Source organism: Diabrotica virgifera, chromosome 7, assembly GCF_917563875.1.
Source record: "Diabrotica virgifera virgifera chromosome 7, PGI_DIABVI_V3a".
NCBI lineage: Eukaryota > Metazoa > Arthropoda > Insecta > Coleoptera > Chrysomelidae > Diabrotica > Diabrotica virgifera.
The window spans coordinates 245,725,914-245,745,643 of NC_065449.1; the positions used below are offsets into that span (position 1 = coordinate 245,725,914).

The 19,730-nt window shown below is 32.4% G+C and overlaps 1 protein-coding gene across 1 annotated transcript in view; it reads left to right on the forward strand.

Moving 5' to 3' along the window:
• Positions 1 to 19,730, forward strand: part of LOC114329595 (major facilitator superfamily domain-containing protein 6) — a 103,649-nt gene that overhangs the window by 22,843 nt on the left and 61,076 nt on the right. The window lies entirely within an intron of this gene.

Consider the following 19,730-nt stretch of genomic DNA (forward strand, 5'->3'; position numbering starts at 1 on the left):
AAAGAAGCGAGTGGTGTGTTGTGTGACAGAAAAATTCCAATGAAGCTGAAGGGAAAATTCTATAAAACAGTCATAAAACCGGTTATGATGTACGGAACTGAATGTTGGGCGGTGAAAAAGAAAGAGGAACAAGGAATGCATGTGGCGGAAATGAGAATGCTTAGATGGATGAGTGGAGTGACAAAGAGGGATAAAATTAGAAATGAGTATATTAGGGGAAGTCTAGGTGTGGCACCAATTGATGCCAAAATGAGAGAGCATAGGTTAAGATGGTTTGGTCATGTTCAACGTCGAGACGTTATTCACCCAATACGAAGAATAGCTGAAGTGCAGATTTCTGGAAGGAGTAGGAGAGGAAGACCAAAGAAGACCTGGGGGGAGACGATAAGGCAGGACATGTTATTAAAGGGGATTAACATTGATATGACCCAAGATAGAATTGTGTGGAGAAATGCAATTAGGGAAACCGACCCTACATAGGGATAAGGCAAAGAGAATTATGATGAGAGAGCTTAGAATGTTTACCGCTTTTTTGCCTTACTGCGTTCTGTTTTCGATGTCTCTTTTGGTAGTGCCTTGTGTAGATATTATAGATCCAAGATATTTATATTCTTTACGTGTTTTTGTGGTTCTAATTTTTAACTCTGGATCTTCTTCATCCCTATTTTAAGATATTCTGTCTTTGACATATTCATATTGAGGCCCCATTTTTCATATTCTTTCTTTAAAAATCCACAAGGAAGAAATTCCTGTAGCTGGTTGTATACTAGGGTGGAACGAAAAAGGTCAAAAAAATAAAAGAAAAGAAAACTTCTTGTGGCTATCGTTTAAAAGTTGTGTCAGGTGATGAAAACAATTGGTGCGAGACCATTTTGAAATAAAAAAATATCTTGAGGTTCCATATTGGATTTGAAAAATGAAAAAGCAAAAAAAATAATTTTTGTCGAATAAATCAATATGGCTCTAAGATCAAATTTCAATAATCGTGTTTTACCAACTAAGTGTGACATTCTAAAGTGCTTTCCCTTTATTCGTAATGAACTTAAGTTGACAAATAAAAGTAAAGATCCATCTATCGCCGACGCGACGTCTTGAATGCCGTTGCAACGAAAGTAGAACAAATATGAAAAATTATCTATTCCAACATTATCGCATAAGTTCATTCAAGATATGATTAAAAATATTTTTACAGAGTATCAAAATCTTAACCGATAGGTACACAAAAAGTGAGCAAGCATCTGATTCATAAATAGAAAAGATTGGCCAGTTTCGAAAGAAGTGTAAAAAGTTATTGAATATCGCGGCTTGCAAGTGCAACATGACTGGAACTGTATGTGTGTACTTGTAATAAAATCAAGAAAGTACTACAAAAAGAGCGAGTTTTTCTTCAAGATCAACGATCCTATCGAAAAATGGCAATTGGACCAGTGGTTATTGCAGCATCTGCAGCAATAAAGAAGAAAATGAAAAGAACCATGAAGGCAAAGGCAAGTTCTCAAAAATATAATACTGACAAAATTGTTCTTAAAGCGTGCACCATTGATTCCTTTAATCCTTTCATAAGTAGCAGCTTGTCTGACTCAAATTCTTCTGATGCAGATGATCATGAAGAAGAATTCATTGCTCCTTTGTCAACAGTTACAGTCCAACCATCTGCGTCACAAATACTGCGGCACTTCACTTCAATATATAGCTAGTATGCTTATTTCATTGCAATGAGCTACCTCTACGTCATTTAATTTAATAGTTAGATGGACGCACCAGTGGACCACTTAGTTTTTCAGGGCCAATAGGGAAACTTCTGGAACGCTGTGAAGAGAAGAGTGTTGTCGATTTTGTCTCAATAGAAAACAACCTAGCAATATTATTAGAAAAAAACAGACTTTAGTAGCGATCAGAAGTACTTGTATCAAATCAGTCAAGCAGTTGCTGCGGGAAAATGTCCTAATGATTTGAGCCTTAAAAAACCTGGGAACATATCACACGCAAGGTGGCTGACAGTTGATAATCGGTAGCTTCGATTGTATGGTGGAACTGAATGTTCCAGCCCCCAATTAATCATGTTAGTAAGTTACATCCAAAAACTGTATGCACCAGTTTGTTTTTTTATATAAAACTGTATCCTAGCTGTTCTGATGGTTCAAAACATTTATGGCGAATGATCCATTATTCACGATTTCTACCAGTTGACCAAAGAAAAATTGTCGACGCCGTTATCCAAAGGAATGCTTATTTTGCTCATCTCGAAAATGTATTACTCGGTATGATGAAAGATAAACGAAACCATATACGGGAGCTAGGACCACGCAGAGTGCCGAAAGCTAGAGAAAGTCAGAAAGAAAAAAAGATCCAGAGATTCAAAATACCAACATTAAATTTTAGTGCTGCAGATTATAATGACTTAATTTCTATTTCTGGATTCAAAGTTACGACTCCTCCTTTGCTAAAACATACGTCCAGTGAAGATGTAAGGGATATGATTGATTCTGGGAATTACAACAACACAGAGGCCTTCAACTGCCCTTGTCATACAAAATCCGTGCAAAGAACTGTTAAGTTAGTAACTGAAGCATCAGCTGCTGTTTGTGGACCAGAATCAAGGGATGGCTTTATTCGTTCAAGGTTGCAGTCTAGAAATATTATGCCATTTTCTAACACAAAATCAGACTACCAATCTTAAAATGTATATTGTATCATAAAACAATTATTTAGATTCAAAGAATTGATAAAAAAATAAGTTTTTAAAATTTTATTTTTTTTTGTTATTCCCAAAAATGTAAATGTAATATGGAACCTGAAGATAGGGTCCAATACAAAAAAGATTTCTTACAGTTTTATTATACATCAAAACACAACTTTTTCGCACTAGCCCCATAAAAAATAATGACTTCGAATTTTTCGTTCCACCCTATTGTATACCATTAAATTACAAGTAAAATTTAATAAAACATTTTACCAGGACAAAATTTTTTATTAAATTTTAATTCTTTCTTTAGTTTTCTAAACATGTAATCCATGTCTTCCTCATCATTCGCTACGACTACCTGATCATCTGCAAAAAACAAAAGTTGTTAGACATTTACCACCGCCTATGTCTATTTCCATTCCAGATACTTGTTTCCTCCACTGCTCTAGAGACTGGTCGGGGACAGACAACATCCTTGTTGAAACCCCTTTGTTATTGGAAATGATTCAGATATAAAGTTTCCTTCTTTAACGACACTTCTTGCATTTTTGTATATATTTGCGATAACATCCACATACTCAGTTGCGTAGCGTAAGTGTCGGCTGCCCGGGGCGGAAGACAATTTTGCCGCGCTCTTATTTAGGTATTTTAATTATTTAATGTATGTTTGTTTTTAAACCAAGCTTGTTTGTAATTGGTCCAACCGCAGGCAAGTTTACTCTACTGTTATAAAATTTTGACATTTATCAAATTTTGACATTAGTGGCATTTCATAGGTTAATTAAGTTATACCGGCGATTTTTTGTGTTTTCTGTGTTATTCCTTTAATTTTTAGATTGCTAGTCTGCTTTTATATAAAAAGCAGTCGTTTTTAGAACTCTTTAGCGACATATTAATATAATATAATATTTATGGATTACCGTCGAGGGTCGACATGATCAACAAAAAAAGAAGATGTATTTGGTTATTATTCTAGTGACTTTCTTGGGTGTGAATATGTTTTTTTATGTATGTTTACTCCTCCTACATACATTAATAGTACATAGTCCATTCTTTCACGGTTTTTGCTCTAAATTTTAAAGAACCGCTTGGATTGACATGAAATTTGGCATACGTATAGCTTACATGTCAAAGAAAAAAAGTGATATTGTGCCGATGTGTGCTTTTGCCCTGGGGGTGACTTTCACCCCCTCTTGGGGTGACTTTCACTTCACCCCCTCTTGGGGAGTGAAAAAATATATGTCCAAAATAAGTCCGGAAATGGGTAAACTGACTAATTTTAAGTAACTTTTGTTCTATTGAGCTTTTTCGCCAAGTCAACACTTTTCGAGTTATTTGCGAGTGAATATGTTCATTTTTCAACAAAATAACCACACTTTTAGACGGTTTTTCGCAAATAACTCAAAAAGTAAGTATTTTGTCGAAAAAAACGTTCTTAGCTAAAATATAGCTTATAAAAAAGTAAAAAAAATGGTGTACGCGTTAGGTCTCTGGATCTCGTAGAACCAGAGTTATAGCCAATGTAAAGTAGATTCATATTCATCAAATTTCAAATAGAATATTTCGACGTGAAATATCCAAAAACTTAAGCACTTTTTGGGGAAAACCCATTATAACTTTTTTAAAGTGTTTAAAAAAAGCTTTATTTCTGTGTTTACAAAAAGTTTCTAGCATTAAATTACGCTCAAAATAAAGTTGGCCCCTTTTGTTTTTGCAAAAAAAAAATCGGGAAGACCACCCCCTAATTAGCAACTTAAATGAAATTAATCGTTACTGCTCCACAAATTATTTTACTTATGTCGTCTTTATATGATCTGTAAGTTTTATCGATTCAAAGTGCTTATTTTTGAAAACATTTGGTTTCAAAATAAGATTTTTAAAAATTAAAATTTTGAAAAATATGTTTTTTCTTTCAAAATAACTTAAAAATTGTTAGAGATACCAAAAATCTCGAAAAACAAAAAAAAGTCAGATTTGCTTTTCTAAATATCATGTATTTTTTTGTTTTTCTGTTAGACAAAAATTGATTAAGATTTGGTGTTTCTAAATTTGCATACATTCGTGATCAATGACTCGTTCAACCCCTTTTAACTACAGCCCTTTCAATAATAAGGGCTTTGAACCGATGAAACTTACAGATTATATGAACAATATATACACGAGTTAAGAAACTTATGAAGTCGTAACGATTAAGTTCAATTAAGATACCAATTAGGGGGTGATTTTCTCGATTTTTTTACCAAAACCAAAAGGAGCTAACTTTATTTTGAGCGTAACTTGTTTAATTTTGATGCTAGAAATTTTTTTATAAAACAAAAATGAAGCTTTTTTTAAACACTTTAAATAAGTTGTAATGAGTTTTCCCCGAAATGTGCTTCATTTTTATTTATTTCACATTAACGTATTCCATTTGGAATTTGACGAATATGAACCTATTTTTCATTAGCTATAACTCTGCTTCTACTAGGTGTAGAGACGTGAGATATACACCATTTTTTAAAAAAAATTTATAGGCTATATTTTTGCTACGAATGTTTTTTCGACAAAATACTTACTATTTGAGTTATTTGCGAAAAACCGTCTAAAAGCGTGGTTATTTTGTTGAAAAAATGAACATATTCACTGCCAAATAACTCGAAAAGTATTGACTTAGTGAAAAGACTCTATAGAACAAAAGTTACTTAAAATTAGCCAGTTTATCTATTTCCTGACTTTCTTTGGACGAATATTTTTTCACCCCCAAGAGGGGTGAAAACCACCCCCAGGGCAAAAGCACATATCGGCACAATATCACTTTTTTTCTTTGACTTGTTAGCTATGTGTATGCCAAATTTCATGTCAATCCAAGCGGTTCTTTAAAATTTAGAGATTTTGCAATATTTTACCGTTAAAGAACGGACTAACATTCTTTCACGGTTTTTGCTGAAAAATTTTAAAGAACCGCTTGGATTGACATGAAATTTGGCACACGCGTAGCTAAGATGTCAAAGAAAAAAAGTGATATGGTGCCGATGTGTGCTTTTGCCCTGGAGGTGAGTTTCACCCCATCTCGGGGATGAAAAAATATATGTCCAAGATAAGTCCCGAAATGGATAAACTGACTAATTTTAAGCAACTTTTCTTCTATAGAGTTTTTTCACCAAATCAATATGTTTCGAGTTATTTGCAAGTGAATATGTTCATTTTTCAAGACGGTTTTTCGCAAATAACTCAAAACGTAAGCATTTTGTGGAAAAAAATATTCTTAGCAAAACTATAGCCTATAAAAAAAGTGAAAAAAACGGTCTACAGGGTAATTGATTAGTAGGGTAAAGCTCAATAGCTCCGCTATAGTAATAGATAGCAATAAAAGTTAATAACAAAAATTTTAGCCACCTTTGAGCTTCACATTACAAAATTAGTTAGAATGTTACAGGGTGTTCGATAACACAGTGGCAGACCAAACTTATGTTTTTTTAAATGGAACACCCTATATTTTATTTTAAATTCGAAATCCTGTTAACTTCTCCATCACAAAAATATAAAGGTTTGTTATGTTATACAGGGTATTTACAAATACCCTGTATAACATAAAAATAAGCAAAACAACAATTTTCTTTATATCAAATACAGGGTGAGTCAAATCGCAAGTACATTATTTTCTCAGTAATTTTAAATGGAACACCCCTGTATTTTATATGACTATTGAAAAGTACCATTACCGTACTTTAATTTTTAGATAACATTCCCTATGTCTAAATTTATTAGTTTTCGAGATATTTTCATTTTTCAATGGACCAGTAGCGTGGCCACCCAAATCACCAGAATTTAATAAACTGGACTGATTTTTTTGGGGTTACGTTAATAATGAAGTTTATAAAATACCTCCAACAACAAGGGATGAGATGAAAAATAGAATACAAAGTGTATTTCGATGTGTTAATTTACAAATGCTCCGTAGAGTAAGTAGCTCATTCAATGATCGTTTTTAGGCGTACATAAATGTGTTAGGAGATAATTTTGAACACCTTATGTAATTAAATATTAAAAATATTTTATTAAAAGTAGCTTCTAATTTTTTCAAACATGTTTTTTAGCAAAATGTATTACTGATAAATTATGTTTCGTTCTTTATTTGTTACATTGTTACATTTACATACAAAAGTAGTGTTTAATTGTCTTCACAAAATATTGTATTTTGTGTTTGTGTGTTTTTTATTGTAAAATTTATTACTAATTTTCTTTGTTTATTTGTTGCATTTACATAAAAAGATAGTTTTTAATTGTTTCAAAAATGTTGCATGTAGTGGTTGTTTTTGTTTGTAAAATGTATTACTAATAAATTATTTTTATTTCTTTATTTGCTACAGTGTTACATTGATTACCGGATTGATAATCGGTAATCTTCAATTGTCAATTCAGTCATGGCTTACTTAAAATTTAGATAAATTTAAACACCTAAAATAATTTGCTCTGAAAAATGAAAATATCTCGAAAACTAATAAATTTGGGCATAGGGAATGTTATATAAAAATTAAAGTACGTTAATGTTACTTTTCAATAATGATATAAAATACAGGGTGTTCCATTTAACATTAGTGAGAAAATAATGTACTTGCGTTTTGACTCACCCTGTATTTGACATAAAGAAAATTAGCAATATCAATAATTCTTAAAAATTTTGATAATAAATAAAAAAATATGGCATTAATACACCATTGCTGTTGTGCTTATTTTTATTTATACAGGGAGTTGAACTTGTTACGATTTTCATACAAAATTGGTTATAACTTTGTAAATACCCTGTATAACATTACAAACCTTTATATTTTTGTGATGGAGAAGTTAACAGGATTTCGAATATAAAATAAAATATAGGGTGTTCCATTTAGAAAAACATAAGTTAGTTCTGCCACTGTGTTATCGAACACCCTGTAACATTCTAACTAATTTTGTAATGTGAAGCTCAAAGGTGGCTAAAATTTTTGTTATTAACTTTTATTGCTATCTATTACTATAGCGGAGCTATTGAGCTTTACCCTACTAATCAATCACCCTGTATATATTAGGTCTCTATAGCTAGTAAAAGCAGAGTTATAGCTAATGAAAAATAGGTTCATATTCGAAAAATTCCAAATAGAATAATTCAATGTGAAATATCCAAATAATGAAGCATTCTTGGGAAAAACACATTACAACTTTTTTAAAGTGTTTAAAAAAAGCTTTATTTCTGTTTTTATAAAAAAATTTCTAGCATCAAATGTAAGCAAGTTACGCTCAAAATAAAGTTGGTCCCTTTTGTCTTGGCAAAAAAAAATCAGGAAGATCACCCCCCAATTAGCAACTTAAATAAAATTAATCGTTACCGCTTCACAAGCTACTTTACTTAATAAATACCTCAAAGCAACAGTGAGATAAGTTCACAATTTCAATTTTTCTTTCAGTACGCTATTTACATACAATGTATTGCATACTCTATACTGGTAACACTGAGATATGTATCTCTGATAACTGAGATATACGATATACATATCTCGGTGTTACCAGTATAGAGTGCAATACATTGTATGTAAATAGCGTACTTAAAAAAATTGAAATTTTGGACTTATTTCACCTGATTCGTGATTTAATTTCCACGAAGTATTAAATCCATCATTATTTTGAAAATTGGACTTATGCGCATTACGAACAATACCATAAACATAGGTAGCGAATCGAAATATCCATTAAAAAAACACTTGACACATTTGACATGTACTCAGAGGTCATTATTATAATGTAAATCACCTTAGCTGATAGAACACATACTTAATAAGTATATAAGTAATAAAATTTTTTCATTATTAGTTTTCTAGGAATCCAAATACCAGAAATCTTATCGGTATACATATTATAGTAAGACTATTATGTCTTGTTTATGCTGACTGTGCTATGAGGTCACTCGGCTAAACAAAATTTGCCGAAACAGCGCGGCTATTATTTAAAAGTATCATAAGATAACTGTACGAGACAAAATTAACTACAGATAATGCCGGATATCGTGTAAACAAAATACCGAAATACCTATTATTTTAACGATATACACTTCTTCAAAGAAATTATCGCACCACCTTAAAAACGGGTCATTTTTAATGTCTCAAATTTCCTAAACCTGTTGTCCGATTTAAGTGATTTTTTTTAATATGTTGTCTTATTCTTTATAAATATTGCTGTAAAATATTGTTGCTAGACAGGTCAATTATTGTCATTGTATACCGGGTGTACCAATCAAACTATGTTTTTTCTCACTCTGTGGAATATTCTAGCATTATGCTAACTTATTATTCAAGCATGCAATAGCATACTGAAATTAAAACCCAACTATAGCCTCATATTTTCTTAGCATTATGTTTTTTGAAGTTATACTTCTTTACGGGCGTAATGACGGTGAAATTTTATATGGGAAAACCTAGCGACCGGGCGCATGCGCATTATAACTTTGTTCTGATTGGATGTTCAAATGACATGACAAAAATTATCCAATATGGCAGCTGTGGCACAGCTGTGGGACTGTGGTTTGGTTATAATGTATGCTTGTTGCGTTTTAAAATTTGTTGGAAGAGAAACAAACAAACAAAAAGTTAGTTAATGGTTATACTGCCTTTTTAAATAGTTTTCATATTATATTTTTGGACTTATTTACATAGAAGAGATGATTGTGAAAGCTCATCAAACTGTGACTAGTATGAGTGCCGCAGATCTCGCTTATTCAGAGCTAAAGAATCTTTCACTGGTAAGTGTTTTATAAATAGTTGATCAAATTTTGTTATGATATTTGAACATAGCCACTTTGCACGACGCAAGTGATTGCGAAATTTATTAGTCGTTATACGGGCTCCGATACCTACCTTGAACCTACCAAAATACATAAGTAGTATGTAATACTTTTATTTAAATAATATTCACCTAATATATTGTTTTCTTACTCTATGTTTTGTTGTATTTTTTCAATTCTAAATCATTTCAATTCAAAATCAAAATAATTTGATTTACATAAGTTAAAAATGTCAAAAGATTAATCTGTTTAGTTAGACGATCTTCGCACATAATGACAAGCTGTCTCTGTGGCGAAGTTTTAATGCGGGTGACTCAAAATACAACGCAAAATACCAGCCGCTTGGTAAGTTGGTTCGAATCCCAATAGAAACTTTTATTTTTTTATTTTTTTTTATACATTTTATGATTGTAAGTATATTTATTATATAATTTTATTTTCAGAAAATACGTATTTAGTTAAAAAAATTTCCGACAATTAATGTTCAGAAATCATTTGTGGCATTTTTAATGTACTTGTGTGTGTTTTATTTTTTTATTATTTTAATTTTTGGCACTGTTTTAATAAAAATGTTTGAGAAGTAGTAAGTATAAATTAATTTAATATTTAAATAAAATATAAATAAAAAGTATATTAATTTCGTTTATAATCATATAATCATATACGCTGTGAGCTTCGCTGGTGTCGCTCCTAGTGGATTACTAATCAACTTTCACTGGTAATTTTTAAATTTATTATTTAATTGTTATCGCTTAATATTTACAACGCAAAAAAGTAATTAAATTATAATCGATTTTTTTAAGATTTTGCTAATCATTTTGACGTTCTATTGATAAAATATGAATTTCTTACTTCGGATACTTTCACAATTATCGTGTAGATGGCGGTAAGATTAATATATTAATTTATAATTAGATATTACGGAACATTAAAAAAACTTAAATTCAGTATTTAAAACGTAAGTATATTTAAGGTAAAAATATATAACACAGCTTTGACAAACTAATATTGTTTATAATTAATGTTTTTAATTTTAATTTTAAATTAATCACTTTGACATTTATGTCAAATTTCCAGTAATCGTTTACAGACTTGTCACTACTGGCGGTCGCGAATTTGTAAATATCCCTTCTACGTACGAGCTCACAGCGTATAATAGAAGTATAACTTCTTACGTGCGTACAAAGTACACACACATTCTTTTTTTTATTCATTCACTTATATTGGATAATAAAAAAGTTCCGTACTTTTTTAACTAGCCATGTTTTTCATCAATACAGGATGTTTTTAAATAAGTATGGCAAACTTTAATGGGTAATTCTGCACGAAAAAGTAATGACAGTTTGCTTCATAAACGTTTACTTTATAAATGCTTCGTTTCCCAAATAGGGGGTGTTGAAATTTTTCTTACAAACTGACGATTTATTTATTGCTCTAAAACCGGTTGAGATATGCAAATGAAATTTTGTGGGTTTTAAGAGGTAGTTTTACTTTAGTTAGTTAAAACATAGGCAGGTATCACTTGGATCGTGGGTTCAAACCCTACCCGGTGTCAGTTGTTTAGATATTTATTAATTTGGCTAGTCTTTATACTATGGCTATGATATTCAAGCTCAAAATGTACCTTTCTGTTACGTTGTTCTAAGATATGCAATAGGCTAATGGGCAACTGCGAGACTTGCAAGACTCTTGCTGCAAGACCAAGACCAAGACCGGGAGCGCAATACCAAGACCAAGACCAGGTGTACTGGCGCAAGACCAAGATTGTCTAAGTCTCGTCTTGGTCTTGCATTTGGGCAACACTAGCCTAGAGCATGGTATCGTACTCTTCATATTCGTGAATTCTGGCATTCAAAATAATGCATTTATTTTACATAGCGATCGATAATATAGTTTCGATCGCCAGGTAAAATAAATACATTATTTTAAATGCGAGGAGAATTCACGAATATGAAGAGTACGATACCATGCTCTAGGCTAGGATACCATACTTTGGTCTCCGTAGTGAACGCACCCTTAGAGATGAAATCTAACGATTACAATTTGCTAGGTGAATTGCGAATAATATGAGCTTATTGTATAGGACCCTATTTACTGATAAAACCCAATTTACGAGGGATGGAATAAATAATTCGTGCAACTCTCACATTTGGGCAGACGAAAATCTCCATGCTATTCGCGAATCTCCTTATACATAACAAAAATATGGTTATATTGAGTTTGAAATTATAAAAAATCCGTGTTTTCACTAAGATTATAACAGCATACAATTATATTTAACATAAATAAGATAACGCTCCTTACTTAAGTCTATTTGGTTATCCTAATTGCCTCTTTTTATAATAAAAAAGTATAATTCAGATTTAATGCTATAATAGGATTTAGGGCTATATTTGTGTAAATATACATACATTGTTGCAAATCATTATCTATGAATAAAATCACTGAGCAGTGGCGTAACAAACTCCGTCGGGGCCCTCCCGCAGAATTGGAAATGGGGCCCCCTTTAAAAAATTACTAAATGCGACATGTGTAACAAATACCTATAATTATGTGTTACAGACCAGTAAATCAACGTAAAATATGACGATACCGTGTAATTTTCAGTGTCACCACCGAAGTGGTCAACTCAAGACTTTTCGAGTTATTTATGAGTAAAAATGTTTATTGTTCAACAAAGAAACCACGTTTTTAGTCGATGTTTCGCGAATAGTTCAAAGAGTAAGTATTCGATCGAAAAGAATATTGTTAACAAAAATGAAGTCTATCGACTCAGTAAAAGAAAAGCTGTAGCTCTTAAAAAGTTTTTCTTATTCGTCAAATACCAAATCGAATATTTCAACGTGAAATAACCAAAAAATAAAATACTTTTCAGGGAAACTCAGAACTTTTTTAAAGTGTTTAAAATAAGCTTTATTTTTTACAAAAGTTTCTAGCATCAAAACTAAGCCAGTTACGCTAAAAATACAGTTAATCCCATTTTTTGGTAAAAAAAAAATTGTGAAAATCTCCCCCTATTTAGCATCCCAAATGAAACTAATCATTATCGCCTTACAAATTACCTAATTTTTTTATGTGACCTGTAAGTTTCACCGGTTCAAAGTGCTTATTTTTAAAAGGGTTCTAGTTAAAGGGCTTGAAAGAGTCACTAATCACGAGTACCTATATGCAAATTTTAAACAGCGATATCTTAACCAATTTTTGTCAGAAAAACAAAAAAAATCCAAAATATTTATAAAAGCATGACCTACATTTCTTTACTCTTTGAGATTTTTCGTATCACTAATACTTTTTGAGTTATTTCGAAAAAAGGCATTTTCCAAAACAAAAAAAACTGTTTTTACTATGAAATCAATTTTTTTTCAAAAATAAGAACTTCGAACCAGTCAAACTTACAGATCATATAAACAATAAATATTGTTAATGGTAAAGCGTTATAATAAATTTTATTTGGGGTGCGAAATAGGGGCAGATTTTGACGATTTTTTTTTTTAACAAAAAGGGGCCAACTTTATTTTGAGCGTAATTCGTATAGTTTTGATGCTAGAAACTTATAAAAAAATAAAAATAAAGCTTTTTTGAAACATTTAAAAAAAGTTTTAATTAGTTTTCCCCGAAAATTGCTTCATGTTTTGGTTATTTCAGGTTGAAATATTCGATTTGGAATTGGACGAATAAGAATAATTTTTCATGAGTTTCAACTGTGCTTTTATTGTGTCGATAGACTTCATGAATAAGTACACCATTTTTTATATTTTATAAGCTACATTTTTGCTACAAATATTTCTTCGATATCTAATATTTAATTCGATAAATACTTTTTTTGAGTTATTTACGAAAAACCCGTCTGAAAATATTGTTTTTTTTTTGTTGAAAAATAAATATTTTCACTCGCAAATGACTTGAAAAGTATTAACATAGAAAAAGAAACTCTATAGAACAAAAGTTGCTTATAATTAATCAACTTATACATTTCCGGGATTATTTTAAACGTATGTTTTTCACCCCAAGGAGGGGTGTCACCCCCGAAGTAAAAGCAACCAACGGCATAAATCCAACTTTGAAGTGGAGTGTAACTAGAACCTAAATCCAAATTGTCAAGCAAATACGTCCGTCGCGACGCTGATAATTTCACTCCAAAACTCTCATTTACTGAGCATTGGTGTAATCATGCATTGTTTATGACGACTTACATTTTTCATCTTTATTGGTAGAGAATAAAATAGAACAAAGATTACTAAATGGTTACATAAGTATTATTCTATGAGATGAACAACTTTTTTCGTGCACTATCTACTATCAGCGAATATATCCACAATTTTATTAATTCGGATGGACAACTTCATTTTCAATACTGCACTTCTTAAAAAAATGTATGTATGCAAATAATATAACAACACATTTTTACATATATTAGACAACAAGATGGGGCACTTGACATATTGGGGCCCCCCGTAAGCTTCATCCTGCAAGGCGCCTCTGTTAGGCCTCTGGATAATCGTATCGAAATACTAAAACGTAGGTAAAGATTAAAGAGAAAACCCATTTCTAGATTTAGAAATATTGTTCTAAAATTAGGCAAATTGCAATTCTCAAATCTTTGAATAGTCACGTACAAAGTATTATAGTTTATTGTCGCCACCCATAAAAGTTAGTGAGATCGGAAAATATTTTTCTAGATATGAGATGATTCACTTGCCGAATATGCCTATTTAGAAATTTACGTTTTTAAATTTAAACCCACAAAGTAAAATCATATACCTATAACAGATTTTTACATAATATCAGACGACAAGATGGGGCCCCTGCTCGTTCGGGGACCCCCCGCAAGCTTCACGCTGCGGGGGCCTCTATTACGCCCCTGTCACTGAGTTCACACAACTTTTACAAAAAAAACACATTCCAACTCATACATGATCTTACTACAAGATCCTATTGAATAAGTGGATTCTGCATACATAGAGTGTTTTTATACCTATCTGTTGTGACCATATATTTTCAGGCAATCACAACAGGCATACTACACCTCTCGTTCCTTTCGATTTCAATTTTAGTGTTTTAATCAATTTATTATAATATAAAGTAAGTTATCAATCGAAGTAGCACAGAAAACAACAATAAATATCGTTCCCATACCACCAGATTGACAACAGGTGGAATACTTTCTTTGGTTACACCTCCTGAGATTTTGAAAAATTATAAATCATACAGGAGCCGAGACGAACATTAAGATGAGAGAATTTTAAATAATTCACAACTCATCTGCTCAGCGTGGTAAAAGTTCCAACAAGAAAGATTCCTTAATACTCCTACAAAAGAGTAAGTGAATTAAAAATGTATAAACATTTTTAATTTCTTTGCAACACGAAAATGCAGCAGCTGCATAATACTCTGGTTAAATCGGAGAGTGCAGGAAGAGTCTATACCGGTTTCGGAGGTCTTTCCCCCTCATCAGTAGTCCCATATCCTCTCTTCTATCCTTTCTTTGCAATTCGGAAAGGCCCAGAGTATGATACGTGGAGAAATCGGAGAGAAGATGATATGGAACTACTGATAAGGGGGAAAAGACCTCCGAAACCGGTATAGACTCTTCCTACACTCTCCGATTTAACCAGAGTATTATGCAGCTGCTGCATTTTCGTGTTGCAAAGAAATTGAAAATGTTTATACATTATTATGGAAAATTTGAATACATTATTATGTGAAACCTGGAAAGTGACAAAATACCTTACAGACAAATTGCAGGTCTTTGTTAACAAATGTCTACGAAGAATTGTTCGTATTTTCTGGCCAAACACCATCAGAAACGAAGATCTGCTACACCTGACCCAACAAAAGAGGGTAGAAAATGAAATCAAATACAGAAAGTGGGGGTGGATAGGTCACACACTCCGAAAAGATAGTTCCAGTATTGCAAAAAATGACCTAGAGTGGAATCCCCAAGGAAAGAGAAAAAGAGGTCGCCCAGCACAAACTTGGAGAAGATCCATCATGGACGAGATAAGAAGTCAAGGAAAGTCTTGGAATGAGGTGAAGGCCCTAGCGCAAAATAGAACCCGATGGCGCGTTTTCACTGAAGCTCTATGCTCCACTTAGGAGTTCAAGAACATTATATATATATATATATATATATATATATATATATATATATATATATATATATATATTGATGTGATCTTGATTTTTGATATGAGATAATATTCTTATATGTCACTTAATTTAATCAATGTATTAATACTAATCTAATTAATTAACCAGATCACATATCAATATGTTTTCAATCTCAGGGCGAATTATAAATTAATTACTTACTTTCGTGGCTTCTAAATATTTCTTAATGGTTCCTAATCGGGATAGAAAAGAAAAGAGTAAAAAAAATACATATATGGGTTACAATTATAATCAAAATATTTTTTATTTTATTTAAAAGGCAATCAATGCTTAATATTTGTTATTTCTTATTATTCTTAAACATAACATTTACAAATGGGAATATTATTTCCTTTTGGTTTTCAATTGAAAGTTTTTATTAACATTTAACTATTAGGAGTTATTAGGAACAACTCTATTTAAGTTTGATGAAGCTTTTCTGATATAATTGATTATGTTATTCAATTTTTTATGTGGAATTTAATACGAAAAAACCCATACATTCATGTCCAAACAAATGAGACTGACCTTTTCCTGGTGAACTGAAAATGTCCTCACACAAAACCCGTTTCCTGCTATCCTTGGCTGCGATCAAACCTCGTCCTGGCTTCCAGTAATGTTCTCCTTTGAAAAACTAGCTCGAATAGATCTCGTTCATGCTTCTGTCGTGATGCTGTGTTCTACCTTTTTCGAAACTGCTATCAGCTACCGGGACACTCTTGGCTCAAGGAGGTTCTTTTACTCTCGACCTGGCCTACTTCTCGTTCCACGATAGATACTCCACACTCACGGAACTACACCGGCTTTCTCACTCTCCGTACACTACCGTCTACTACTCGACTTCACTTCTCGACAGCTCAAAACATTCTGATCTCACTTTGTCATTCATTCACCTACTTTCTAAATATCCCTTCCAGATTCACAAATCAAACTTCCACCACCAACTCTCATTCGCAGTATTCCCCAAAACCAATTTTTAATCTTTCTAAATATGCTTAATGGATTTCAAAAGAAAATATTTAATTCCCATTCTAAACTTACTTTCTATTATTTACAAATTTTAATGACCTATTCTCTCTTTCAAATGAGTCTTATTCAGCATAGGCTAATGATCGAAACCTTCCGCGAAAAACGATAATGAACTATCATCTATTTCACTGAGTTTTATTTAGCATAGGCTAATGATCGACCTTCCGCGAAGAAACGATAATGGTACGCGTCATTCACTTTGTTTATTCTAAGCACATTGTTCCGAGTTTCGTACGCTTATTCTAATCACTTCTTAAAATTACATATAACAATTTGTTGTATACAGGTTGTTCTAAATTTATATGCCCGTGGTTGAGAAAATTGAAAATATTTTATATTAAAGTGAATTTTGTTTATAGTTATCAAATTTTAATTTTTATATCAAATAGAAATATAACAAATCCCCGCCTTGTATTCGATAAAATTTATCTGCATTTTTAAATAAATTTTTTCGAGGCAAAACCAACTCCCTGTATATTTCCTTACTTTAATCTATGTCTTATACCCTAACTTACTATCTACTTCATGTAATTCTGTCTTTTATTCGTGATATTTGTATACATCGTGAATATTATAAATTCCTCGGATCTTTTCAGAGTTCCTGTGCCTCAACTCATAACTATTTATCCCATTTTCATTATTCACGATGTACGGGCCTTCGAAAACAGGCATCAACTTTGCGCAAATGCCCCCAGGAAGATTTGATACTCGTAATGCCCTCACGAGTACTTTTTCACCCTTTTGGAAAGTCACTGGTCTTCTTTTTCTATTTTGTTCCTGTCTTTGGATATATTTTTCGTTGCTTCGCCGTAATCTTCTCTGTACGGTTTCAATCACCTGTTGATATTCTTTTGGCTCTTGGTCTTCCCATGGCCTTATCGGCCATACACCCTTCATGATGTATTCTGGGGTCTCTTTTGTTACTGTGCTCGGAATTGTATTTAGATACCTTTCTATTTCCGCCATTTTCCTGTCCCAGTGGCGATGTTGACCATCTGTTGCAATGCGAAGAAATTTCGTCACTTCCTGTATGAATCGTTCCGAAGGATTACTCTGTGGATGCCTGATGCTGACAAAATTTGTCTCTATTCCTCGTTCTCGAAGTTGTCCCTTGAAACGATCATTTCGGAAATACGTTGCATTGTCCAGTAGAATCTTTTTTGGTGTTCCTACTATGGCTATAAAATTGTCGATTTTTCTTAATATTTCCTCCCCCTTTGTGGTGCGGCAACTATATAATTTTACGTATTTTGAAAACACATCCACCATTACCAGAATATGTTTGTTCCTTTTAGTGGTCATAATTAGATCGCTTAACATATCTATTGCTACAATGTCTAGTTTGTTTCGGGCTTCAATATTTTTGGCAACATTTTCGTTTTTGAAATTCCGACTCTTATATTTTTGACATACATCGCACTTCTGGGTAATTTCCTTTGCAATGCGGTAATCCTGTCGGCTGATGTAATTTTCCCTAAAAACGAGCCAAACTTTTCTGCTACCGATATGCCCATTGTCCTCATGTAATTTCTTTATTATCTTTTCGGCCAATGTCTGTGTCACTAAATATAGTTCCTTTCCGTCTATTCTCTTAAAATATATGTCATTTTCTACTTCCGCTCTTCTTTTCTCTCTTTCCTCTAGGTCTTCTTGGTTTGTCCTTATCTCATTTAACGAATATATCCCTTCTTCTTGTATTAATCTATTTAGTCCCACCTGTAGAGTAATTGTTTCCTTTTTTCCCGTGTCCTCATCCCGTGTTAGAGCGTCGGCTATTATGTTGTCTTTTCCTTTTATATATCGGAACTCAAAATCATACTCCTGTAATAATAGAATGCCTCTATGTATTCTATTATTTACTAATCTATTCTTCATGATATGTACTAAAGCTGCATGGTCTGTTTCGATTGTGAATTTTGCTCCCAATAAGTAAAACCTCAATTTGTTTACGCAATATAGTACACTGGCAAACTCCAATTCTGTAACACTATATTTTCTCTCATGTGTTTTAGTCACTCGCGATATAAAACATATCGGTACTTCTTGGTCGTTTTGTATTTGAGACAGAACTCCTGCAAATTTTTGTATGGACGCATCAGTTCGGAGTATAAAAGGTAAATTGTAAATGGGGTGGTATATTTTCGTTCCTTTTGCGAATTCTCGTTTTAATGTTTCGAAAGCTTCCTCCTGTTCTTCTTTCCAATTCCATTTTATTCCTTTTTTAAGCAACTTTATCAGAGGGATTTCCTTTTGGCTCAAATCGGGAATCAGTTTTTTAAAATAATTAATCGTGCCAAGAAAACCTCTCAATGTTTTCAAATTCGTTGGTCTTGGGTATTCATCTATGAGCTTGACTCTGTCTTCGGATAATCTTACTGTTTTGGTGTCCAATTGAAAACCCAAATAAATGACTTCTTTTTGAAAAAATTGACATTTTTCAATGTTTAATTTCAATCCCGCTGTGTCCAATTCTTCCAGAATTATTTCTATGTGTTTCAGATGACTCTGAGTATCTTGTGAAAAAATTAATAAATCATCGATATAATGAACTATGAAATCTTCGTGGCGATTCAAAATGGTATGTAGAGCTCGGACGAGTGCAGCACAAGCACTCTGCAATCCAAACGGCACTACCTTAAACCGGTAGACAATACCATCAATAGAAAAAGCGGTGTAGTTTCTACACTTTTCAGCTAACGGTATCAACCAAAAACTGTGTTTTAAGTCAATTTTCGAAAATATGTGTGACCCGGTGATTCTTCCAAAAATGGCCTCGATGTTTAGAGGTGATTCATATTGTGATACAGTGTGCTGGTTGATATTCCTGGCATCTAAACATAATCTCAATTCTCCACTGCTTTTCTTTACTATCACAATCGGGTTAACATACGGTGAATCACATCTTTCGATGATTTGATCTTCCAACATTTTATTTATTTCTTCTTTCACCTCTTGTCGATACTTGTATGGAATCGGGTAAGTCTTTGATCGAAAATTTCCCAAGTTTTTCACCTCAAATGAATGTTCGTACTTTTTAGCCACTCTGTTTTCCTCATTGATCAAATTTTCGTA